This window comes from Cnephaeus nilssonii (genome assembly GCF_951640355.1).
Source record: "Cnephaeus nilssonii genome assembly, chromosome: 13".
Classification (NCBI taxonomy): Eukaryota; Metazoa; Chordata; class Mammalia; order Chiroptera; family Vespertilionidae; genus Cnephaeus; species Cnephaeus nilssonii.
The window spans coordinates 41,620,686-41,647,852 of NC_137084.1; the positions used below are offsets into that span (position 1 = coordinate 41,620,686).

The 27,167-nt window shown below is 45.1% G+C and overlaps 1 pseudogene across 1 annotated transcript; it reads left to right on the top strand.

The window, feature by feature from the left end:
• Positions 1 to 11,702: 11,702 nt before the first annotated feature.
• On the top strand, positions 11,703 to 12,623 carry LOC307108718 (olfactory receptor 52B4-like; annotated as a pseudogene). Its single transcript has one exon. The product of its transcript is annotated as an olfactory receptor 52B4-like (transcript).
• The last annotated feature ends 14,544 nt before the right edge of the window (positions 12,624 to 27,167 follow it).

Here is a 27,167-nt window from a genome sequence, read left to right on the forward strand (position 1 = left end):
CCGGTGTCTATCAGAAAATCTACTGGCTTCCCCCCCACGTTTAGACTTACCAGGGGCTCCTGGGGGCCCACAGAGCCCTGACGCCTTCAGTCTACTTCTTCCACTAACACTGGGGCTGCCTTATTCCCTGGCTTCTCTGGACACTCCCATTTCCAGTGCCCTTCTTTCTTACAGTAGGCACACTGGTTTCTCCCCAGCCGGGTCTTTTGGTTCTGTCCTCTCTTCTCCCATTACTTTCTTCCCGTCCCTCTTTGTTGTTTCTTCACTTCATTCATGGCTAGAAGGACCTTTGCCATTCTGGTGTTTAGGTTAGCAGTCTGATCTTCTCAGTTGTTAAAGACCTTCTGGGCTACCTCGACCAGTTCTGAAAGTGACTTCCCCTCAAAGCCTTCTAAATTCTGTAATTTTTTCTAATATCTGGGGCCAACTGGCACACAAACGCTACATTGATAGCCCGCCGATTCTCTGAGGCATCAGGGTCTATTGGGTGTACACCCGATATGCCTCACAGAGCCTCTAGAGGAAGGCGGTGGGGCTCTTGTTTGGTCCCTGGGCTGTTTCTGTTACCTTGGAAAGGTTGGTGGGCTTCCTAGCTGCTGCTCGGATGCCCCTCAGGAGAGTCTGGCGATACCTGTCGAGAGCCTCCCTTCCACGGTCAGTGCTGTGATCCCATTGCGGCCTTCCGGATGGAAAAATAGCCTCGATCCTCCCTGGGTCTGTGGTGGGTTGGCCATCTGGCCCAAGGACTAACTTCCTCCCTTTCCCTCTGACTCTCTCTCTCTCTCTTCTGAGGTGAAAAGGGTCTGAAGTAGCTGCTGGTAGTCGTCCCAGGTTGGCTGGTGGGTGAAAAAGACCAACTCCAGGAGCGAAATCAGACCTTGGGGATTCTGGGAGAACGATGGGTTTTGGTTCTTCCAGTTGTATAGGAGACCATAAAAGGCTGCTGATCCGGTGGGCCATAATGGGTCCCGGTCTGGGTGTGGGGTGGACTGAAATGGTTGTTTGTGGACAAAGTCTGAGTCGGAGGCCAATTGTCCGGACCCTCCATGGGCCATGAACTTGGGTCTGGATTTTCTCTCACTCCTGGTGGAGGCGCCTGCGGGAGCGCAGGGTAGAGGGGTGTTGCTGGGTTTGGGTTCCCAGGGGCTCCTCCCCTCTGTCCTGTTGATAATGTTGGTGCCGAAGGCAGTGGAGCAATGGAACTAGGAGGCATTTGTGAGGGTATTGGGGCCTCCAACAAGGCCGAGGGGCCCTCCTCTGGTTGGAGCTCTGGAGGGGGAATAAAAAGGGGAGGCTGGTGGTCAGGAACCCCGTCCTCCAGATCATTTGGTAAGACCTTAGTCTACCTTCTTGTCTCCTTCTGGGGGATGAGCCAATAAAACGGTCTGTCTCTGTTCCAATTTCCTTTCTTGGCCCTGGCAATTTTTTAATGAGGATGTCAATCCAAATTTGAAGGGATTTGGTCAGGGTGACCTGGACGGCCATAAACAATATGATGAACCTTAAAAGCCATTCCTAAGTCATAGGTCCCAGTGGATGGCCACCCAACCCCAAATGTGGGCCATTCTAATTCAAACAATCTCTGCAAATCAAGACTATTAACTGACAACCAGTAGTCTCCTCTGTGCTGTTTAAAGTCCTGAAAATTCTTAAGAAAACATTGTAAGGGGGTAGACGTGGACATAGATGACTGGCCCTGACCCATTTTAACAAAGACAAACACAACAAAGACAAGACAAACCAGACATGTGCACCCTAAGGTCACACGTAACAGGGACCCCAGGCGCAGTCACACCCGGATGTCCGGACTCGGAGGCTCCGCTGCGTCCAGCCCTCCTGTAGTCCAACAGGGGAACGGAAACCAGGTGCTTACCTCTCCACTGGAGGCCCAGGTGGCTCTTACTTTCGGATCGCGAATTTAGGAGGAGACACTCTGGAACCCGGGACAGAGACTGGAGTGTCCTCACCTGGGGCATCCACCGGCAATGTGTCCAGAGTGTATCTCACTGGAGCCTCCAAATGTTATGAGGTGACCCGCAAGAGACAACCACCAGAAACAGAGATAAAAATTTATGAGCCTTGCTGAGACCGGTTTGGCTCAGTGGATAGAGCATCAGCCTGTGGACTGAAAGGTCCCAGGTTCGATTCCGGTCAAGGGCATGTACCTTGGTTGCAGGCACATCCCCAGTGGGGGGTGTGCAGGAGGCAGCTGATGGATGTTTCTCTCTCATCGATGTTTCTAACTCTCTATTTCTCTCCCTTCCTCTCTATAAAAAATCAATAAAATATATTTACTTTTTTTAAAAATAAATCTTTATTGTTCAGATTATTACAATTGTTTATCCTTTTTTCCCCTATATCTCCCCATCACCCGGTTCCCTCCCCCCCGTTGTCCTTATCCATAGGTGTATGATTTTTGTCCAGTCTCTTCCCATACCCCCCACCCAGACACCCCTTTCCCCCTGAGAATTATTAATCCACTCCCATTCTATGCCTCTGATTCTATTATGTTCACCAGTTTATTCTGTTCCTCAGATTTTTAATTCACTTGATTTTTAGAATCACTTGTTGATAGATATGTATTTGTTGTTCATAATTTTTATCTTTACTTTTTTCTTCTTTTTAAAGAATACCTTTCAGCATTTCATATAATACTGGTTTGGTGGTGATGAACTCCTTTAGCTTTTTCTTATCTGTGAAGCTCTTTATCTGCCCTTCAATTCTGAATGATAACTTTGCTGGGTAGAGTAGTCTTGGTTGTAGGTTCTTGCTATTCATCACTTTGAATATTTCTTGCCACTCCCTTCTGGCCTGCATAGTTTCTGTTGAGAAATCAGCTGACAGTCGTATGGGTGCTCCCTTGTAGGTAACTAACTGTTTTTCTCTTGCTGCTTGTAAGATTCTCTCTTTGTCTTTTGCCCTTGGCATTTTAATTATGATGTGTCTTGGTGTGGTCCTCTTTGGATTCCTCTTGGTTGGGGTTCTGTGTGCTTCCTGAACCTGTAAGTCTATTTCTTTCACCAGGTGGGGGAAGTTTTCTGTCATTATTTCTTCAAATAGGTTTTCAGTATCTTGCTCTCTCTCTTCTGGCACCCCAAAAATTCGGATATTGGTATGCTTAAAGCCATCCCGGAGGCTCCTTATGCTATCCTCACACTTTCGGATTCTTCTTTCTTTCCGCCTCTCTGGTTGGGTGTTTTTTTCTTCCTCATATTCCAGATCTTTGGTTTGACTCTTCGGGTGCAGTGGTCTACTCTGTATATTCTTTATTTCAGACAGTGTATGCATAATTTCTGACTGGTCCTTTTCCATTTTTTTGGTATTCTCATTTAGGTCCTTGAAGGTCTCTTCAAGTTTCTCAGCGGTTTTTTAGAAGATTCTTGAGTAACCTTATAAATATGGTTCTGAACACTGTGTCGTCCATTAGTTTGCTTTCATCTATCTCTCCTACTTGTGACATACTTCGGTGTTTCCACATTTTGGCTGCCTCCTTGTGTTGATGGAGTGGCTTTGTGTGGTCGGTGACCTATAGGGGCCGGTAGCTCAGTTTCCCCAATCACCCTAGGTGGTCGCTCTTGGTACTCCCCTTTGTGGGCTGAGTGGAAAGTCTTGGTGTAGTTAAAAGCCCTGATTGCTGTTGGGAGGAATTGACCTTCGGTCCAATTGGTTGTGAGGGCTTGCTGTGTCTATAACGGAAGAATTGCTGTGCTGGAGACACAGTAGGGCTTTGGTGCTCACTGAGTCTGCCTCTTGAATGTGTCCCTTATGAGAGTGGTTGAAATCTGGTGTCATCCACACCGACAGAAAAGTCACTCTTACTCTCTGACCGATGGCCGAGAGTCCCGTAGGTGTCTGGGTCCCCCGCGTGTCCCCAGAAACTGGAGTTCAGAGTGGTTGGGATTGTTGGTATCACTGGCGGGAGTTGATCTCCAAGCCAGTTGGCTGTGAGGATCAGCAGTGTCTCTGCTGGGAGAGCTTCTGTGCTCAGCTTGGATGGGGCGGAGTCTCAGGGTGGCGCAGACAAGCTTTGGTTTCCCGTCTGCTCCACCCTTAGAGGGGCAGTTTCTCCGTGCCCGAATTAATGGCTGCGCGCCTCTGAGAGAAGACAGCTTTCGAGCCTCTCCCACTGCCTAACAGACCAGTTTCTCCCCAGCTGGGGCTGGATTTCAGTGCAGACCCGAGGTTTTGTTTTTCTCCCGAACGAGAAATCCAGTGACTGGGAGGGCTGTGCTCAGCTTGGATGGGGCGGAGTCTTGGAATGGCGCAGACAAACTTGGTTTCCATCTGCGCCGCCCTAAGAGGGCAGGTTTCTCCGTGCCCAAATTAATGGCTGTGCGCCTCTGAGAGAAGGCAGCTTTCGAGCCTCTCCCGCTGCCTAACAGACCAGTTTCTCCCCAGCTGGGGCTGGATTTCAGTGCAGACCGGAGGTTTGGTTTTTCTCCCGAACGAGAAATCCAGTCACTGGGAGGGCTGTGCTCAGCTTGGATGGGGCGGAGTCTCAGAATGGCGCAGACAAACTTGGTTTCCGTCCGCACCGCCCTAAGAGGGCAGGTTTCTCCGTGCCCGAATTAATGGCTGGGCACCTCTGAGAGAAGGCTGCTCTCAAGCCTCGCCTGCTGCCAAACAGCCCAATTTCTCCCCAGCTGGGGCTGGATTTCAGTGCAGCCGGGAGGTTTTGTTTTTCTCCCAAACGAGAAAGCTAGCCACATAGCGTCTGTTGCCCTCCCTCTCCGTGCGCTGCGAGTAAGCCTGCCGCGTATTCAGCCGCCTGTCCTTTCCGCACTCACGGATCTCAGCACCTCCACAGCTCCTGAGGCTCAGTGTCCCCCTCTCTGTTTTTCTGTAGTTGTAGGTTTTCCACTCTGCCAGCTTTCCGGTGGTTCTGGACGGTTTGCGCTCTGTTTTCCAGTTGTAGTTTCAAAATTGTTGTGGTAGGCAACAATTAGGTGTTTACCTTATGCCGCCATTTTGGTTTCCTCTCTGCAATAAAATATATATTTTTAAAAATTTATGAGCCTTTATTAAGCTGGCCAGGACTACAGTTGCAGCACTCTACCGCAGTAAAGTCCGAACTGCAGTGCAGACCTCAGGTGTTACAGCAAATTTATACTCAGAAACCACAAGCGGGAGTTAGAACAGTTACAATGACAACCCAAAGGTTACAAAAGTTATTTCAGCCGTTTCCTAGAAACTCAGGGCACAGGTGCAATGCCTGGGCAAGCTTGGCCGCTTGGCCGGAGCTTGAACCTCTACCTCCCTCTAAACTCCAACCAACTCATTGTTCAGTGACCTACTCTACCTCCCTCTGTCCTAAGGCATCCTGCGTTCAAGCAATGGAGGAGCTGTACAATGTTTGCAGCCCAGAACAGTAAGATTTCCTTTTTTATGGTGAAATAATAAATCATTGTGTAAATGTAACACTCATCTACTTATGGGCACTTGGACTGTTTCCATATCTTGGCTATCCTATCTAATAAAAGGGTAATATGCAAATTAACCATCACTCTGCCACACCCACTAGTCAATTTGGGTTATTCAAATTAACCCAACCAAGATTGCTGTGGCCATGGAGTGAGCAGGAGGCTTGGGTTTCTCTGGCTATGGAGAAAGCCAAGCTTTCCAAACACCCTGGCGGGCCCAGGCCTCCACTCAAGGCTACAAAGTTTCAATTATAGAAGATAAATAAATCCCAACAAAAATGGCTGTGGCCATGGAGCTGGAGAGAGCAAGAGGCTTGAGTTGCCTGCGGCAATAGGGGAAGCCAAGTTTCCGTAGCCCTGGCCTGCCTTGGCCTCTGCTTAAGGCTACAAATTTTCAATTATAGAAGATAAATAAATCCCAACAAAAATGGCTGCAGCCATGGAGCGAGCAGGAGGCTTGGCTCTGCTCAGGGCTACAAAGTTTCAATTATAGAAGATAGATAAATCCCAGATACCAGGGTCTCTGCTTGCTTCACTGGGGGGCATGGCTGGTGTGCAAACCACCACAGGCCCCTCGCCCAGGCCACCCCATGACCCAAGGGAACCCCCACCCTGATCTGAGACACCCTTCAGGGCAAACCAACCAGCCTCCACCTGTGTACCAGGCCTCTATCCTATCTAGTAAAAGAGTAATATGCAAATTGACCATCACTCCAACATACAATATGGCTGCCCCTATGTGGTCAAAGATCCTGCCCCCATGTGGACACAAGATGCCTGCCACAAGATGGCCAGTAGAGGTGGGCAGTTGGGAGGGACCAGGCCTGCAGGGGAGGGCAGTTAGGGGTGACCAGGCCGGCAAGGGAGGGCAGTTAGGGGCAAACAGGCTGGCAGGGGAGCAGTTAGGCATCAATCAGGCTGCCAGGGGAGTGGTTAGGGGGTGATCAGGCTGGCAGGCAGAAATGGTTAGGGGCAATCAGGAAGGCAGGCAGGCGAGCAGTTGGGAGCCAGCAGTCTTGGATTGTGAGAGTGCTGCTGCTGGGCATGGAGGCCACGGGGGCATAGGCTACCAAGGAGACAAAACTGAACCTCACGTCACCCTGCTTGGCCCCGGAGGATGGCTGGTTAGCCAGAGACGGGTAAGATTCCTCAAGGAAGGAACAACCTAAGACAGGCACAGTCGCAGAGGGGCCATCAGGAGAGAATTTGGGGATCAACAGAGGTGGGGCACAGACCCTCACCCCCCCAACATTGCAGGGGCCTGAATCCTAGCCCCTTCTGAGGGAGGTCTCCTGCCCCCATGGCTGCTTTGTGCTTCCCATGCCCAGCTCAGATCAGGACCCAGGTGACCGACAGAGACTTGGCCGACAGCAGCTGCCCTCTCACTCCAACAAGAATTGTTTGAGTTGCCTTGTACCCATGGTGTGGGGAAGGGGGTTTACGATATCTAAATCCAGCCTACCACCAGGAATGCTCAGGACCTACTCAAGAAGGCAAATAATCCCTTCCACCAATATTTACAGGGTAAAACAAGATTATTGTTAGAGTAATAAATCTGACAGTAAAATAGTAGTCAAGTTTTCAGGCAAATTTAAATTGGCTAGTTGAAACAAGTGAATATTCTAGAAAAATTAATTGTACCAGACAAAAAGGTGTTCCTAAAGAGTCAACTAAAATTTTTATTGGTACTTCATCTCATGATAAAAGTGTGCACCATATAATGAACCTAAAACAGTAATATTATAGTGCAAAAAATTAAAATTTAAAAGCCATCAAGAATACATTATAAAATTTTCAAAAGCCTCCTAACATTTAAATCAAAAAAGGAGGGGATAGTAGAGGAATATCATGTAAGGAAAAATATCCTGTAAGTAAATTACATCTAGAAAATTAATACTTTAGAAAATTAACTGTAAGGCTAAAAGCAAGACACCCATGAAAAACACACAAGGTGACAAAACAAGCCAGAGGAAAATCATTTGGGCAAAAATTGAAAAAGGATCCCCAGTCAAATTTATAGAAAATATTCCTTTATTAACCTTTGGTCGAGAATATGTTTGTATATTTTCAGAAAACAACTTCGAGACCATGTGGATTCCTGCAACAGAGAGGAATCGACAGGACTACTCCAGCCATGAAGACAGAAGAGAAGCAGTCCAGAGACGGAAGACGCTGATGTGGCCTTCCCATACTAGCAGTTAGCAGCTGTGCATCACTGCAGATTGCCCAGGACCAAACCGGACAGAGTCGGACCTGCATTACCACCATTTGTCCACCATCCAGAACTGAAATGTCAGTGCTGACATGTACACATAAGGAACTGTTGGACATTGAAATTGGGTCTCAAAAGAACTGTTGGCCCAGAAAGAAACTCACTACACACTGATTCATTTGCCTGTCACCATAACCATTATTGCTTGTCTCATTTTCGGTTCTTATAAGTGTATTTCTAATAGCACATGATCTCACTCATCTAGGGGAAATAATGAACAACATAGACTGATGAACAAGAACAGACCCAGAAACAAGGAGGCATGGATCAGACTGTCGGGCCTCAGGGGGAGGGTAGGGAAGGGTGGGGGTAAAGGGGGAGATCAACCAAAGGACTTGCGTGCAGGCATATGAGCCTAACCAGCGGTTAAGGACAACAGGGGGGTGGGGGCATGTGTGGGGAGGGGTGTGGGATGGGAATGGGGGGACGAGGACAAATATGTGATACCTTAATCAATAAAGAAATTTAAAAAAAAATAAAAACCATGAGTCCATATTAATTGTAAGCACTTATATTCCCACTAGAGGCCCAGTGCATGAAATTTGTGCACGAGGAGTGTGTGTACCTCAGGACATCATGCACTCTCTTCAATCTGGGACCCCTTGAGGGATTGGGCCTAAATGGGCAGTAGGACATCCCTCTCACAATCCAGGACTGCTGGCTCCCAACCGCTCACCTGCCTGCCTGATTGCCCCTAATCCCTTCTGCCTGCCAGCCTGATCACCCTGTAACCATTCTCCTCCCTGCCTGGTCACCCCTAACTGCCCTCCCCTGCCAGCCTGATTGACCCCAACTGTCCACCCCTGCAGGCCTGTTTGCCCCCAACTGCCCTCCCTGCTAGCCTGGTCACCCCTAACTTCCCTCCCTTGCAAGCCTGGTCGTCTCTAACTGCCCTCTCCTGCAGGCCTGGTCATCTCCAACTGCCCTCCCCTGAAGGCCTGATTACCCCCAACTGTCCTCCCCTTCAGGCCTGGTTGCCCCCAACTGCCCTCCCCTGGCAGCCTGGTCACCCCTAACTTCCCTACTTTGATAACTTGGTCGCCCCTAACTGCCCTCCACTGCTGTTCTGGTTGCCCCTAACGGTCTTCTTCTGCAGTCCTGGTTACCCCAAAATACCCTCCTCTGCTGGCCCGGTCACCCATAACTGCCCTCCCCTGCAGGCCTGGTTGCTCCCTACTACCCTCCCCTGTTGAACAGGTCGCCCACAACTGCCCTCCGCTGCTGGAATGGTCACCCCTAACTGCCCTCCCCTGCAGGCCTGATCGCCTCCAACTGCCCTCCCTTTCAGGCCTGATCTCTCCCAACTGCCCTCTCCTGCTTGCCTGATTGCCTACAACTGCCCTCCCCTGCCAGCCATCTTGTGATGGACATCTTATGTCCACATGGGTCCGGCCATCTTTGACCACATGGGGATGTCCATCTTCTGTGTTGGAGTGATGATCAATTTGCATATTACCTCTTTATTGTATAGAATTGTAATAAAATAGGCCTGTAGCAAGGCTAGCTTAGGTGCTAAATGATTTTTTTTTATAGGAACCTCTGGAGAGGAGCAAGAGAGAAATGGACTTGAAGAGGTACAGGCATTGGGAAATGGTATTAGCAAACATGGTGGAGACAGCTCTGTCTCTAGAGCTCTGGTGTAAGTGCTTCCCTCAAGGGCTTTTATAACAGAGGATAAATTAACCAACTTTTAGAATGCAACAAGCTGAATTTCATCTCCAATTTAATGTCTGTTTCTGAACCTTAATCTAAGGCTGGTGAGTGAATTAGACATTTGTGATTGGGGTGCTTCTATGATCAAGGTAAGGGCTGGGCTGATATAATGTCCCAGACAGGCCAGAGATACAGGACTCTGAAAGATATTGATATATGTGGTGCTGATTAGAAAAGACCAGACACACAAATCTGGTTGCTTACAGGACAAGTGAAGGTTGAGGTGTGGGGTAGGAGTTTCCTGATGTTATTGAACATATGTAAGTAAAGCAATACCATCCAAAAAATAACAGGTCCCCGAATAATTTGACTGGGTCTGAAAAAACCCCACAGAGGATTGAAGACATATCTTGGAAAATATGAGAAGAGCCTTGATGATGACGGAGATCTGTGCCAGGCTTCCCAAAGCAGGGTGTGGGAAGGGCTTTGAGGAGGCAGCCAGACCATCTCGGGCAGGAGTGAGAAGAACCTATGGAGGAGGAGTCATTTGAGAAGGGATTTCTAGGATAAACATGTGTTAGAGCAAAATCTTTCCAACAGGAGATCAAACAGGCAACCTCTTAGTTCTCTGGCTTTGGTCATGGGCTGAAATTAATAAAAATTCTGTGCTACAACCTTTCTTCAATAACTTGGCACCATCAGCGTCTATAATCTTTCCTCATCTGAAGCTCTGCTCTTTGTAGAATTGTGTGTTCCCTGGCCTCTTCCTCTCACAGAGCAGCCATACGCTCTATAGGGATAGTTCCCTTCTCCAGGCCATGACTGGGCTGTCTTGACCAGTAACTCTAATGGCAGAACAATTTCCGTCATCGCTTATAGGATGGTAATAGGAGCTGCTTTTTTTTTTTTTTCAGAAAGAAGAAAACAGCGGCACCAAAAGGGGAGACCTGGATGGGAAGAAATAATCATAATGTGCATATAACAGCTACTGTGATAGATACTTAGAGATAACCCTTCATCAGAGGGAATTAACGTTGGTCTCCAGTTCTGCAAAACCACCTGTTTACAAATTTGTTTCACCCTCAAAATGTAAGCCCTTAGGATCCTGGATGTTTTTCATTTTTTTGATAGTCCCAGTTTGTAATATGGTATTTGAAAAATGGTAACACTTTAAATACACTTGCTAAATGACTGAGTTAATGAGTGAAAGTACACTTGCAAACATGTGATATAATTTCCACTTCAGAAGAGTCTTTCAAATATCATGGTGTTGCGTGCCTAGCAACCATGCCTTTCTTTTTCCTATTTCAGTTATTGCTAAACTTAGTAACCTAAGGTCTGAGCAAAAGGAGTGCCTCAGGTGAGGTACATATTCCCTGAGAATGTTGCCTCTTATAGGTCTTTTGATTCTCTTCTCAAATGAATGAGAAAACTGTATGTGATAATTTTAGATATTATTACTATTATTATTTTTTTGTTAATCTTCACCTGAGGATATTTTTCCATTGATTTTTAGGGAGAGTGGAAGAGAGAGAAACATAGATGTGAGAGAAACACATCTATTGGTTGCCTACTGTATGAGCCCTGACCAGGGCTCGATCTGGGGAGGAGCCTGCAACCAAGTTATGTTCCCTTGACCAGAATCAAACCCTGGACACTTTGGTCTGCAGGTTGACGCTCTATCCACTGAAAAAAACTGGCTAGGGCTGGTCAATTACTGTTTTGATGAATCTCTACCAGTAATTTTTCCAAACTATAATAATTGTTCTAAACTCTTGGCTTCAAGACATCTGATAATGCTCCCTGTGCAGGTAATCAAGACTGCAATTGGGAGAGTTCCCCACTGTGATCAAGGCCCTTCACAATCAGGAAAAATCTGCCTGTGCGAATCCTCCCTGCTCTGCCCAGCACTTCCTATGCATCAGCTACCTGGGCTAAAAATGTTTCAAGAATGCAAACATTTTCTCATGGTGATCCCCTATTTTCATTCTTCACCTTATGTTCACTGCTTAATCTCAAGGTCAAGAATCATTTTGTGACTGCCTTCCCAGACACACACAATGGTTTCTTCTCTACATTGATAACCACCTGTTTTGTAGGAAAGAACATACACTTATATTTGTACTTTAATTGCTTGGAAACGTGTATCTTTTAATGAGAACATCACTCATTGAGGGCAGAGCACATCTTTTTTTCACCATTGTTTGTGTCCTATTATTTATTTGTATGTTCAAAGAAAATGGAAGTGAAGAATATATTGAAATTCATGGTGTCTTCACAAAGGATATTCCAGGAAAATCTGCATTTTCCTCTGTCTCTATGAATGAGAAGTGATGTCTGTGGTAGTCTTCCCAGGTATGACTACCTCAAACCACACTAGTGTTAGCCACACAGTCTTCTACTTGCTGGGCATCCCTGGCCTTGAGGACCAGCACATGTGGATTTCCATCCCATTCTGCATTTGCTATGACATGGCCCTGCTTGGCAACAGTCTGCTCATCTTCATTATCCTCACCAAGCCCAGCCTCCATGACCCCATGTACCTCTTCCTCAGCATGCTGGCTGGAACAGATGTTGTCCTCTCCATGTGCACAGTACCTCAGGCCTTGGCCATCTTCTGGTTCCATGCTGGGGAGATCTCCCTGAATCGCTGTATCGCTCAGGTATTCTTTCTCACTTCCACTTTCATGTCTGAGTCTGGGATCTTGCTAGTGATGGCATTTGACCGCTACATTGCCATTTGCTACCCGCTGTGATACACAGCTATTCCTACATATTCACTGATAGGGAAAATTAGTCTGACTATCTTTCTGAGAAGTTTTGGTACAGTATTTCCCATAATATTTCTTCTGAAAAGACTGACTTTTTGCAAAAGTAACATTCTTCCACACACTGTTTGTGAGCACATTGGGTTGGCCAAATATTCCTGTGATGACGTACGAGTAAACATCTGGTATGGACTTTTTCTTCTAATGTCAACAATTGTTTTAGATGTTTTCCTATTTATTGTTTCATATACACTTATTCTCCATAATGTCTTTCACATCCGTTCCCAATATGCTCGCCACAAAGTGCTCAACACGTGTGGCTCTCACATCTGTGTCATCATCCTATTTTATGTGCCTGGAATTTTCTCAGTTCTCACTCAGCGCTTTGGACGCCACATAGCCAATGTCTGCATTCTGGCTCCTCCTATGCTGAATCCCATCATTTATGGAATTAAGACCAAACAGATCCGGGACCAGGTGACTCATATCTTATTTTCAAAGCAGATATGACTTTGGGAATGGAAACCAGACTAGTTTTCTCAACATTTCTAGTCATTCATTGAGGTAAGATTTAGAAGCTTCTAGTAGGTGGGGGATAGCTAAAACTACATGTCCATGTCATCTATAGACTATCTCACTGAGCATATGTTTTAGGAGCAAGTCCACAGGGGAGCTTGGGACATGCTTTTCAAAGTCTCTGATCAATACTAAGAGATCAATTTCTTTGTGGCTCAGTGAGCTTTCTCATTCATAGTCTAACAAGTAAACCACTCCTAGTCTATAGCCCAAGATAGGTATTTGGAAAGAGATGAATTGTTGATAATTACTGGACTATTCTTTCTTGGTTTGTTTTATGCCTTGCTGTGGTGAAATAATTCCCATTTGTCTTATCTACATTGGGATGTTGCTCTAAATATTATTCCCTTTGCCCTCTCTTTCATAAAGTTTTATTCTTTACAGGATCACCTCCATCTGTATACATTCCATTATTTGTTCTGAAACTTAAAGGAAGGAAGAGAGGGAAGCAGGCACAAAACTTTGGCACCCACATTCTCCTATAGCCTTTCCTCTTATTTTCTTTTTCTTATTCTTTTTGTTTTTCCTTACTCTTCCTCTTCATTCTTCTCCTCCTCTACTTCCTATTCCATCACATCTTCCTCTTTCCAGTGTTCTTCTTTCTCGCCACTGGTCATTAGAGAGTAGGAGAAAGCAAAGGAGGTGGGAAACCTCTGGGGTTGGATAAAAAGTAAAATGATAGACACATGTTTCCTTTACACAGGTAGTGGGTGCAAGGTAGTTAAGAGTCAATAAGTAACATGAAAACAATAACAATGAGTGGATTTGTTGTCTCCACAGAGCCAATGCCTGTCTTGGAGGCGTCTGGAAAACAGAAATTACCCTGACATTCCAAAGGTAGGTTTTCGTAGATGCAAGAAGACAATAGCCAGGCTCACTTGAGGTAAAGATTAACCTTTGTCAGGGAAGGTACTAGGCCTAGGACGTGACTGCCGACATGATCTCTGCTTTTAGTTAGAAAGTTTTAATTTCAGACCCTCCTTTGTGGGTACTTCAGGCCTCTGAGTTTGTAAGGCCGCCAAGCAGGCCTCCCCTGAGCTTGTCACGTGTAGTATGTGGCCCTTCTGTATCCACAGCCTCTCCACTAGGGCTTATGATCCTCAGCTGTGGTGAACAGAGTTGTGGGTGCCAAACCCAGCCCACAGGGGTTCCTAGAGGCGCTGGTACCTTCTCCCCAGGCAGGGCCAACAGCTTGCTACCTCAGACTACATTACCCACTCCCTCCTGCCATCCAGTCCTGGGCCCAGATGCACTCCTGGGAGCCAAGTCCTGCTGGGTATCAGTGCCTGCCAATGCTGGCAGTGATTTCTGCCTGTACCCTCTGTGGGGGGTTGGCAGGCTGAGTCCCTGCTTCCCTGGGCCATTTCCTGTCACCGCTAATCTCATCCCTGTGGCCCGTTCCTGGCAGTGAGTCCTGCCTGGCACCACAGGCTGCACTGGGGGTGTCTTTGCCAGGCAATCCTGCCTCTGTCGCTGGCACTGGCCCATTTCCCTAGAATCCTTCTGGGTGGCACCGTCCCTAGCAGGATTCTCCTGGGATCCTCCAGTGTGCCTCTCCTGCTGGTCTAGCACCTGAGCACCTTCCTGGATTTCCTCCCCTTAAACCCTACTGGGCGTTTGCAGGGTGCTTTACTGTTTGCAAAGCACGTTTCTAGTTCATTTCATCAGATGCTCAGAAGGCTCTCAAAGAACAAGTGATACCCCAGAGACTGGGGGCCCTGGGGTGGGCAGATTTCCTGAATGGGCTGCTCTGCCTCTGCCTTTGTGCCCTGGGGCAGGAATTGGGTGGAGGATGAATCCTCTGGATCTAAATAGGCAGGTGTGCGGCCAGCTGGCAGGGGCCCAGTCCTCTTGCTCTGGAAAGGGCATCAGAGGGTCAGCAGGGTCTGGAGCCTGCTGTGGCTCCCTGCTTGCCCCATCTGAAATGCTTACTGGCAGTTAGACTGACATGAGCAGAGCAAGGACAGTGTGCCAGGTACAGGTCACCAGGTGGGATGCCCAGCAAAGGGCAACACTGGGAAAACAGAAATCTTGTCATTCCCGGGGTAACCTGCCCTCCCGGAGCATATCACTGGTCATGCAGTTTGGACCCCCTGGCTTTTCACATCACTAGTCGTACTGTTTAGACGCCCCTGACCCTTTCTTCCCTAAAGATAACATCTAGGCCTGGGTTGTCGTTCAGCTCCAGGCCCAGAAAAGCAGCAAAACCAGACAAGCGACACCATAGCTGCCTCAGGACCAGCTACACCCCTGTCCTGGTGCAGACCAATCAATCCATGGAGACCTTGACCTTCCAAAGGACACACCTGGAAAGCTGCTGAATGTTCTACTGAGATCTTCCCCTGGGACCTCCCCTAAAATCTCCACCCTTAAGCCCTTAGGAGGGAGGACCCAGGGCACTCTCCCTCCAGGGAGCTCACCAGCACCTTTCCCTCCCCTCCCTGCTGCCCACCCCCCTCACCTTTACCTTCCTCACTTCTAAACTACAAGGGCTCTTTCTTTGCCTCTATAACTTGTTTCCTAAGCCCATTTCTCCTATGAATTACTTGTTTTATCTCTGTGACTGTCTAAATAAATGTTCTCTTATAGTTTGACTATTGACTCTGAACTCTTTCCTAGCCAGAACTAAAGTACCAAGGTTTCTGAACCCAGGTCCACTCTGACCCCACTTATCTAACACCTGGTGCTGTTCTTGCTGACCCCAACAGAAGCAAACTGAGGTTTGCAAGAACTAAACTATCCATTGTTTCATGGTGGCTTACAATAGTCTGCTGCCCAGGTCACGTTAACCAGGTTCTGTGACAACTCTGAGCTTGCCTCTGCTCCTTCAGTGGGTCTGCCTGGCCTCGGGCTGAGGAGGGCTTTGCAGTGTGGGAGTTCTCCCATGAAGAGAGGAGGGGGGGTTGCCGAAACCAGTTTGGCTCTGTGGATGGAGCATCGGCCTGAGGACTCAAGGGTCCCAGGTTCGATTCCGGGCAAGGGCATATACATTGGTTGCGGGCACATCCCCGGTGGGGGGTGTGCAGGAGGCAGCTGGTCGATGCTTCTCTCTCATCGATGTTTCTAGCTCTCTATCCCTGTCCCTTCCTCTCTGTAAAAAGTCAATAAAATATATAAAATAAAATAAAAAGAGAGAGGAGGGGGGGGTGCCCTTGTGCTGTCCTGGGCCTCCCCACAATGGTGACTTGTGGACTCTGGGAGGCCTATTTCTGGGAGGTGGCCTGGCCTTCCTTCCATCACCCCTGCTCCTACTCAGGGCCTGGAAGAATTTTTCCTGGGCACACTGATGTTCTTCTCTATCTGGGAGAGGGTCACAGCATTCTGTTGTCTAGGATTAGCTGCCAAGAGGCCAAGCGGTGTGGCTCGGCAGGCACTGGTGTCCAGGCTGGGAGGACGATGCCCACGTCCAGAGGACCCTTAGGAGGGTGATGGGAACAGGGTGGTGGTGACAGCTCAGGGAGGAAGATGGGTTGTCAGGTGCGGTTCTTTGCCTGACAACACTTCCTTTCCATGCAGGAGGTGCTCTTCTTGGGCAGAATCCATCCCTTCCCCCACAAAGAGGTCACCTGAGGACCCACCTTTCTGACCTCTGGTGCCTTCTCTCTTCCTGCTGAGGAAGCCTGAATCTGCTTTTGCTTGGCCGATTCCTGTCAGAGTTGTAGCTGCTTTGTAGCTGCTGCATTCCCACAGCCACTGGTTGTCCCTCAGCATCAGCTCTTTCTGGAGTGTCCATGCATGTGTGTGTGTGTGTGTGTGTGTGTGTGTGTGTGTGTGTGTGTGTGTCTATGTGTATGTGTAGCTTTGGGGTAGGCCTGCACCCCATGGCGGTAGGATCCATGAGGTAGTTAGGTTCACTCTGGTCTTGCCAGTGTTTCTGTTTGTATGGAAAGCCAGAAACCTTGTAGGAGAGGTGAGATCTTTAAGTTGGAGTTGTTGGGCAGGTCATTGTGGTGACAGGGAGGTGTGGGACCTGAATTGCGGCATGGGGATACCATGCTGTGGTCTTGGCACCATGGAGTCTTGGCTGCTCTGGATCTAAGGCCTCATCAGGAAGGTGAGAGCCAACACTGGTAGAGCTGGTGATTTCTTTGCTGCCAAATATGTGCCATATTGTAGCTGGAAAGAGGGGTGTAATTAAAACTCTGCCTTCCCAGGACCTGATGTCTGTGCATGGCCTTTACCCTATGCTTTAAATATATACACGTATGTATGTTCTTGAAAGCCAATTCTAGCTTGTCGTAATTACAAGAGTTTTATCAAAAGGTTGATGAAACTTGGGGGCTCAGGAGGGCTGAGTCACATATGTAATCACATATGTTGGCATGGCTCATAGGCATTTCCCCCAAACCTGAAGAGGATTATAGTTAACTGCCAGACAGCCCAGGGCATCTTAATCTACATGTTATTGCCTCCTGTTGGCCAAACAGCTGAACAGCTGTAGGCTATTCCCCAATCTGACAATGCTACTGTAAACCCTACCCTTTGAAACCCTACCCTTTGAAGTGTATGTCTCCACCTTGTCTTAGAACAATTTGTGTTAATGAAACGTACGGAGTCCTGAGACAAGAAGGAAGAAGAACTAAGAACTTGTAGTCTATAGCTCCTTTAGCTGAAGCTCCTCTGACCCCCAATGCCTTTCAAAATTATCTTTCATCTTTGGGCTCCTCCTTAATCTATGCAAAGCCTTTCTCCAGATTGCGGAACCCTTTGTAATGCTAAGACAAGAACCCCGGCATGTATGTATACAGTATGGATATATACAGTGTATACATACATATGAGTGTATATTTAAATATATTTACACGTTTATATTATTTACATACATGTGTACATACTTATACACACACACACACACACACACACACATATATCTAGCATAAATATCACACACATCTGTCATCCTCCTATTCCTTTTCCTATGTATCTCCCGTTAGTGTAAAAATATTCAAGCCTGTAAAGAATTTTTATGAGTGTATTTGAGCCAAACTATTCATAATTGCTGGGAAGCAGTATCTCAATGGATTGGGATAGTGCTCCGGAAAATGGTGGGATACTTAGATGGGTATAGGATAGTTATATTAACATGATAAAAATAACAAGGAAGGAATCTGTGTATCTGTCCAGGAGCTCAGGCACATTAGGTTGTGTCCTAAGGGGTTTGGAAAAAGGGAAGTTACAAGTTACCCAGATATTTCAAGGATTTGTTATTATAGATACAAAAAGACAGATAGGCTCAGTTAAGGTAAAGGTTGACCTTGTCAGTTAAAATACCAGCCTAGGATATAAGTACCCAGTATAACTGCTTTTAATTAAAGTTTAATTTCAGATAATCCTTTGTGGTTATTTTAGGTCTCTGAGTTTGCAAGACCACCATGCAGGCCTTCCCTGAGATTGTCAGGTCACCATGGGGCCCATTGTGTCCACACTCCCTATCTATCCATCTTAAAAACTAAGAAGTTATATGATACCTCCAGGTCTAACCAAACACCTAAGGTTCATTTCAACCCCTTACCTTTCTTCCTTTTCTTAAAAATAAATAAATAGGAGAAACCAAGATGGCGGCATAGGTAAACACCTGAAATTGCTGCCTCAAAAAAACCACTTCAAAACTACAACCAATAGACAAAACGGACATCATCCAGCACCACAGAAAGGCTTGCTGAGTGGAAATTCTACCACTAGAAGGAAAGGGAAAAGCACACTGAGACTCAGAGAAAATGCAGAAATAAAGTACAATGGTACGGAGGCGCACACGGAATGGGCTGGCAACTGAGTACGTGTTGTTGTTTTTTTCTCAATCGGGAGGGAGACACAAGCTCCCAGTTGTTCTGAACTCCAGTTCCAGGCGAGACTCTGGTGACCCAGACAAATACGGGGAGAAAGTGGACTGTCTGGCAATGGGCGAATCTCAAGGGCGGCATTCTCTCAGAGGTGCTTGCAGCAATTACTGTGGGACACTGAGACCCAGCGGCCTCTGAGCGCAGGGCTGAGGATCAGCCATTGCTGTTTACTCCACCCTTTGGTTTCCCTGAGACCCCACCCCAACCAAGCTGTGCGCAGAGGCTTTTGCATATGAATTGTTTGGCCCTTTGCAATCTAAAATTACCTAACAAACTACAGCTTGGTCAGAGAGACCCAGAATCCAAAAGAAGGCCCAAGGCCCCACAGCAGATTGCATTGTTTCACAGCTGGACCTCATCTGCGCACTTCCATACCCCAAATAAAGAAGAGGAAAATGCAGATCTCTCCATAGCTCCTGCAGTGTGGCCTCAGGCAGAGGCTAAATTAGCACCACCTTAGAGATCTAACAGCCAGTGTACCCAGGGGTCAGAGTAGGTCCGTCCAGATTACAACTCCTCAGATCCATAAGGGACACACTCAGGGGGCAGACTTAGTGAGCAACAAAGCCCCACTGAAGCAAGTCTTGCCCCATAAGGGTGTCTGCAGCACAAAAGGTCTCCCATCATAGACACAGCTGATCCTCACAGCCAATGGGCCCGGAGGTCAATTCCTCCCAGTGATACCAACAACCATCAAGGCTTAACTACGAGAAGTCTGTGCACACAAGAGAGTCCACGTCAGGTAACTGGGGAGGCTGAGCCACTGGGCCTTATAGGACACCTAGCACATAAAGCCACTCTGTCAACATAGGGAAGCAGCCAAAATGTGGAGACAAAGAAACAGGTCAGAAATGATAGAAATGGGGGGGGGGGGGGGGAATACTGGATATAGAGTTCAAAACCATGGTTATAAGGTTTTTCCAGAATTTTCTGGAAACCACTGATGAATTTATTGAGACCCTCGAGGATAGGAAAAAGAACCAACCAGAAATTAAGCATACACTGACTGAAATAAAAAATAATATACAGAGATTCAACATCAGACTAGAGGATCGCAAGAATCAAGTCCAACTTGGCCGACAGCAGATGCCCTCTCACTGCAACAAGACTTGATGGAGATGTCTTGCACCCATGATCCGGGGAACTGGGGTCTATGATATCTAAATCCAATCTAGCACCAGGAATGCTCAGGGCCTACTCAAGAAGCCAAATAATCCTCTCCACTAATAATTACAGGGTAAAACAAGATGGTTGTTAGAGTATTAAATTCGACAGTAAAATAGTAGTCAAGTTTTCAGACTAATTTAAATTGGCCAATCAAAATAAGCAAATACTCTAGAAAAATCAATTGCACTGGACAAAAAATCTGTTCCTAAAGTGTTAACTAAAATTTTTATTGGTAGTTCACATCATGGTAAAATTGCATAACATATAATGAACCTAAAGCAGTCACATTTTAGTGCAAAAAAGTAAAATTTAAAAGCTATCAAGATTACAGCATAAAATTTTCAAAAGCCTCCCAATATTTAAACCAAAAAATGGGGGATAGTAGAAGAATATCATGTAAGGAAAAATATCCTGTAAATAAATTACATCTAGAAAAATTTTACTTTAGAAAATTAACTTTCATTTGTAATGCTAACAGCAAGACACCCAGGTAAAACATACATGGTGTCAAAACAAGCCAAAGGAAAATCATTTGGGCAAAAAAATGAAAAAGGATCGCAAGTCAAGTTTATAGAAAATATTCCTTTATTAACTTTTGGTCGAGAATATGTTTGTATATTTTCAGAAAACAACTCCGAGACCATGTGGATTCCTGCAACAGAGAGGAATTGACAGGAGTGCTCCAGCCATGAAGTCAGAAGAGAAACAGTCCAGAGATGGAAGACGCTGACCATGCCTTGCCATACTAGCAGTCAACATATGTGCGTCACTGCAGATTGCCCAGGACCAAACCAGAGAGGGTCGTACCTGCATTACCACCATTTGTCCACCATCCAGAACTGAAATACCATTGCTGTTATGTACACGAAAAAACTGTTGGACATAGAAATCAGGACTCAAAAGAACTGTTGGCCCAGAAAGAAACTCACTATAGACTGATTTATTTGCCTCTCAGCATAACCATTATTGCTTGTCTCATTTTCGGTTCCTATAAGTGTATTCCTAGTATCACATGAGCTCACTCATCTAGGGGAAAAGATGAACAACATAGATTGAAGAACAAGAACAGCATTGATCAGACTGTCAGACCTCAGAGGGAAGGTAGGAGAGGGTGGGGACAAGGGAGATAGATCAACCAAAGGACTTGTGTGCTTGCATATGAGCCTAACCAGTGATCACGGACAACAGGGGGATGGGGGCATGCGTGTGGGGGGGGTTGGGATGGGAATGGGGGGGGTTGATGACAAATATGTGATACCTTAATCAATAAAGTAATTACAAAAGAATCAAGTCCAAGATTTGAAATACAAAGAAGCAAAAAACACCCAACCGAGAAGAAAAAAGAATCCAAAAATATGAAGATAGTGTAAGGAGCCTCTGGGACAACTTCAAGCGTACCAACATCCGAATTATGGGAGTGCCAGAAGAAGAGAGATAGCAAGATATTGAAAACCTATTTGAATAAATAATGACACAAAACTTCCCCCACCTGGTGAAAGAAATAGACTTACAAGTTCAGGAAGTGCAGAGAACCCCAAAGAAAAGGAATCCAAAGAGGACCACACCAAGACAGATCATAATTAAAATGCCAAGGGTAAAAGACAAAGAGAGAATCTTGAAAGCAGCAAGAGAAAAACAGTTAGTTACCTACAAGGGAGTACCCATATGTATGTCAGCTTATTTCTCAACAGAAACTATGCAGGCTAGAAGGGAGTAGAAAGAAATATGCAAAGTGATGAATAGCAAGAACCTACAATCAAGATTACTCTACCCAGCAAAGCTATCATTCAGAATTGAAGGTCAGATAAAGAGCTTCACAGATAAGAAAACCTAAAGGAGTCCATCACTGCCAAACCAGTATTATATGAAATGCTGAAAGGTATTCTTTAAGAAGAGGATGAAGAAGAAAAAGGTAAAGATAAAAATTATGAATAACAAATACATATCTATCAACAAGTGAATCTAAAAAGCAAGTGAATAAAAATCTGATGAACAGAATAAACTGGTAAATATAATAGAATCAGGGGCATAGAAAAGGAGTGGACTGACAATTCTCCGGGGGAAAGAAATGTGGGGAGGGTGGGAAGAGACTGGACACAAATCGTACATCTATGGATGAGGACAGTGTGGAGAGTAAGGGCAGAGTGTGGGGTGGAAACCAGGTGGTGGGGATCTTTGCGGGGGATAAAAGAGGAACAACTGTAATAATCTGAACAATAAATATTAAAATTTTTTTCATTGATTTTGGAGAGGAAGGCAGAGGAGGAAGAGATAGAAACATCAATGATGACAGAGAATCATTGATTGGCCACCTCCTGAATGCCCCCCACCTTGGGATGGAGTCAGTAACTTGGGCATGTACCCTTGACCAGAATCAAACCCAGGACCCTTCAGTTTCCAGGTTGACGCCCTCCCTTTCCATATGTAATTTCCTTCTCCGAAAGTGAAAAACCAGCCTTCAATTATCTACAATATATTTACTTATTTGCTTAATCCTAGAATACATCAAATATAGTTGCATAATTGCTAAGTCTCCTGTGGATAACAAATCTATTACATAGAATTCAATATTCTTTAGAACCTGAGAGTATGGAGGCAAAATACTGGTTCAAAACGTACTCCCCTTTTCACTGTGTCTGACATTCGTTTCGGGTTCATTTTCTCCCAATTGTATTCTATGTTAGAGTTTTCTCCTTTTATTCTTGATTTTATTCATTGAAAAGGTTGGGAATGTGAAATGTTAACGTGGTTCTAAAAGTAAGAAATGCAGAAAATCATAAATTCTACCAAGTCTCACTGTTGCCACTTTTCTTCCCTGTTTCCTCCATCTCATTATTTTGACCCCTTTTCCACCCACTACCAGGATGTAACCAATCTCATTGGTTTCTGGGTTACCTTTCCCAAATTTCTTTTTGTGAAATCGTACAGATGACATATATATTTTCTTATTTTTCCTTTCTTTCGCAAAAGGTCGCATAGTTTCTCAGATTTTGCTCTTTCATTTAACAACATATTTTGGAAGCCGTTCCATATCAGCTTATAGATATTGTTCTCTTTTTTATAGCTGTATGGTATTCCCTTGGATTGATCCTCTGTTGTTCAGTCAGCCATTCTGCCATGTCAATTATTTAGGATGTTTCTAGGATTTTGCAAGTACAATGCCAAGATGAAATACTTTGGTCATTCATAATCTTGTACAACTGGAGATGTTTGACCAGGGTAAACTGGGAAGAGCATGTGTCATTTTGTTCTATATTGCCTACTTTCCCAGAATTAGCATAAAATTTGCATTCCGACCAGCGATATTTAAGAGTCCCTATTTCCCCCAGGCTTGCCAACAGAATATGTTGGTGTACTTTTAAATTTTTGCTAATCTGATAGGTGAGAAATATCTCAGTGTTATTTATATGTGCATTTTTCTTATTAAATGGTTGAATAGCTTTTCATATGCTTAAGGAACATTTTTTTATTCTTCTTTTTCGTGTGTGAATCATCTGTTCATGACACGTTTCTGCAACTTTCCCCCCTCAATTTTTAAAAGTTCTTGTATGTTAGAGATGTTATACATTCATGTATGTTACATGTTATAGTTTCTCTCAGCTTGTCATATATTTTACTTTTCTTGTTTTCTTACAATAAAATAATTTTATTTTCATATAAAAAATTTATTACTCTTTTATTGCTTCTGGATGAATTTTCTTTTAATAAAACCTAGGAATGTTCAATTATAATAAACTCTTTTTGCTATAAATAAAATATTTGAGCTTAAAATAATGTGAATTATAATAACCTACTTTTCCATTTTTAAATATTTTTCCATTTAATAAAATGTTCTGGGAAAAGGCAATCATTTAACAAATAAAAACATGTACCTAAGGACACAGGCTCCAATATGGCTCAGCAGCGCACTGGCCAGAGGCCCATAACCCTTAGCAGCAGTAACAAGGCGTGTCCGCTGCTCAAGAACTATGGCAGTAGCAGCAGTAAAGCTGGAGGAAGCTTCAAAGGACTTAGTTTTCAGGTCTCCACTGCACTTCCCTGTGCTGTACAGACTTTTATAGACAGAAAATTCTCATTTTCCACTGCTGCCTAATGAAATTTGGTTTCAAGTCAACTCCTGTGATACATTGTTACCTTCCTCCTCACACACCAATATGAAAAGCATTTATTCCATATATTGCACTGCTGCAATACTCTAAGCCTGGCCATCCTCCTTCCTGTACCTACCGACGGAGAACCCATGGTTGCTTTACCTGGTATAAAACTAATCATGCTCCTAGTGGATCTTTTAGATACTGCTTGGTTTGTTTGTGGTTGGTTCATACCTGAAAAGAAAAAGTTAAAATTGCCAAGCAGGTGATGCTATCACAGACTTAAATTTACCTTTAAGCTTCTCTCAGAAAATCAGGTTGGAATTGTGTGGATCCACTCATACGTGGATTTTTTTCAGTAAGTACACAGTCAGTCCTATACCTCCAGGTTTTAAATTCATGGATTCAACCAACTGAGGATAAAAAACAGTGTTTTCTCTGTGTTTGGGGATATACAGACATGGAGGGCTGACTGTAGGCACTGTTCTATGCCATCCTATATAAGAAAACCACAATACGCAAATTGACCAATCAGCAGAATGAGCAGTCGATATGATGTGCACTGACCACCCCGGCCAGATGCTTAACACAGGAGCTGTCTCCTGGTATTCAGTACGCTCCCACAGAAGAAGCACCGCTCAGTTAGAAGCTAGGCTCACGGCTGGCGAGTGGAGCGGTGGTGGTGAGAGCCTCTCCTGCCTCCACTGCAGGTGGACAGAAAGGAGCCAGGGGTTGCGGACTGCGAGAGCCTCAGACTGAGAGCCCCGGACTGCAAGAGGGCGCAGGCCAGGCTGAAGGACACTCTCACCCCCAATCCTCAGTGCACAAATATCATGTACCAGGCCTCTAGTTTTTTATAAGGGACTTGAATATCCATGGATTTGGTATCCACTCGGTGATCCAGGAACCAATCCCCTGTGGATACCAAGGTATGACTGTAGTTAAGCTTTTGGGGAGTCAGCAGTTAAACTCAAATTTTCCACTATGGCAGAATGGGGGTTTGGTGCCCTAACCCCTATATTGTTCAAAGTTCAACTGTGTTGTTAATGCAAGCAAGCAGTCCATTACATGGATTTACCAAAACTAATTTATCCATTTTTGAAAATATTTTTGTATTGATGCGCTCTTCCCAATTCTTTTGTATTCTGAACAATGATACAATCATTGTCTTTTAATGTACATTTTATAATTTGTCTGGTTATTTCTTGAGAATAGCTGGATTTTGATTGATGGGTAAAATGCAGACATATGTGTTTAAGGTGTTAAAAAAACTTAAAAAGCTGAAATATCAGCCAGTGAGGTTTTATTAGTTTATGACCCCAAGAATAACCCATGTGTGACCTGGCTCACACCCACGCCGGCACAGGGAATTAGCATGCCTTTCCATCTTTGCTGGATCAGGAAGTGAGCCAAGTGAAAATGGGGTCACATTTCTGTCTTTTTAAAAATTCTGGGGTTACTGATAAAGGTGGACTTTCCTTTTGTGAGTCCACCTGGACTCGTGATGCTGTTTTCTGGAGAGATGGTCACTGTGCTGCAGTGGAGCCCGTCTGTGAGAAGATGGGGCCTTACCATTGCCGTCCTCTCCTACTGCCCATACGTCACACAGAGGCCACAAGTCAGCAAGAGGGAGGGCTCTCATGCTTATGCCATGTGGGGACAGTGCAATGAAAAATGGCCACAGGAGAAAAGAGGAACTTGTTCTCATTAGACAGTGAAGAATGGGAAGTCATCCTAGAGGCAGAGAACTGTTAACTACAAGAGGAGGCTGAGAAGGGTCTCCTATGAGAAATGGAAAAGGACAGAATTCACACAGCATAGAGACAGAAGGATAGGTACAGAGACACAGACAGCGCAGGACAGTGGCTGACAATGAGGCAGCAGAACCGAGGAAGAGTCTTTAACCCACAAGCTCTGAGCAGCACAGTCTGTGGCTGTGTCACTTATTAGCCCTGTGATTTGGGACAGTTTGGCTCACTCTGCTAAGCCTTACTTTCTGTTCTATAAAATGGGATAGTAGTACTAGTCCATCATGGCAATGTTTCAGGAAGTGAGAACTGTGTAAGCCACTGTCTTACTATATTTAAAGTCTCAACAAACTTTACTTCTTAGAAACTCTCTCATGGTGAAAGGATCTCCTATTCTTTGAAAGGTCATCTAGTTAGTGCAAATTTCAACTCAGGGCTCTTGTCACATTGCAGTGCTGCCTCTAAACTGACTGTGAAGATCAGTCTCAACTGGTTCATTTTTCCCTTCCCCTTAGTGCCTCATCTTGATAACCTCTGCAGCCCACTGTGATGTCCCCAAAAATGACCTATTTCCACATAGTCCTCTAGCCCCCTGCTTATACTGCCAACTCCTCTCGGACAAACGGGCCAATAATATACAGTTGGGAAAGCATACTTTCTCTTCAATAAACAGTGCTGGGAAAACTAGGTACTCACATCCAAAGGAATGAAATAAAACCCATATCTTGAGTCAATTGTTTATTTTTTTTCCAATATGAAAAAACACTTATCCTACAAAGCAAGACACAAAATGAGTGAAACTCCAACCCGAATTTTTGTTCACTGCCAATTTGATAAAGAAAATTGCCAAAATTCATAGATTTGGCAGAACATATGCTCAGACATTTAACCAATATAGAGATAGCAAATGCACATCTGAAAAAAGGCTCACCATAAACCCTTAGAAAAAATGCAATCGAACAATGATATAGCATGACAAAGTTACAAAAAAGTTTAAATACAGGACGACTGACAATACGAAATCTTGTCTAGGATGTGGAGGAATTAAATCTGTAATACACTGCTGGTATAATGACAAAAATGTGCAATTGCCTTAAATCACAACTTCCTAATTTCTTTAAGTCGAACATTCACCTTTCGTCTGACTTGGACATTGCATTTTTAGTTATTGATGAAGATAAATGAAACCTATCTCCATTTTAAGAATTATACACAATCCCTATTAGGTTATTTTGTAGCAATTATGTTTCCCCTAAACCAGTGATGGGCAACCTTTTGAGCTTGGTGTATCAAACTTCGCCAAATAACTGAGCATAACTCGGGTAGTGTGTCACTTTGAGGAAAAGACATTATTTCGCGATATTTATAGTTTAAATAACATAAATGTTTCATCCTTGGCATGCGGCCGCCTTAGCGGCCGCGTGTCATCACAAATGGCTACACGTGTCAGTGCTGACACGCGTGTCATAGGTTCGCCATCACTGCCCTAAACCCTACTGACCTACACCCAAGTGATCATCACGCATGGAATTTCAGACATTAGGACACATGGCCCTTAGCACGATCTTTGAAAGTGATAGCCTTCAAATGTATCGAACAATCTAATGACAACGAAAGTGACTGTTTCTGGCA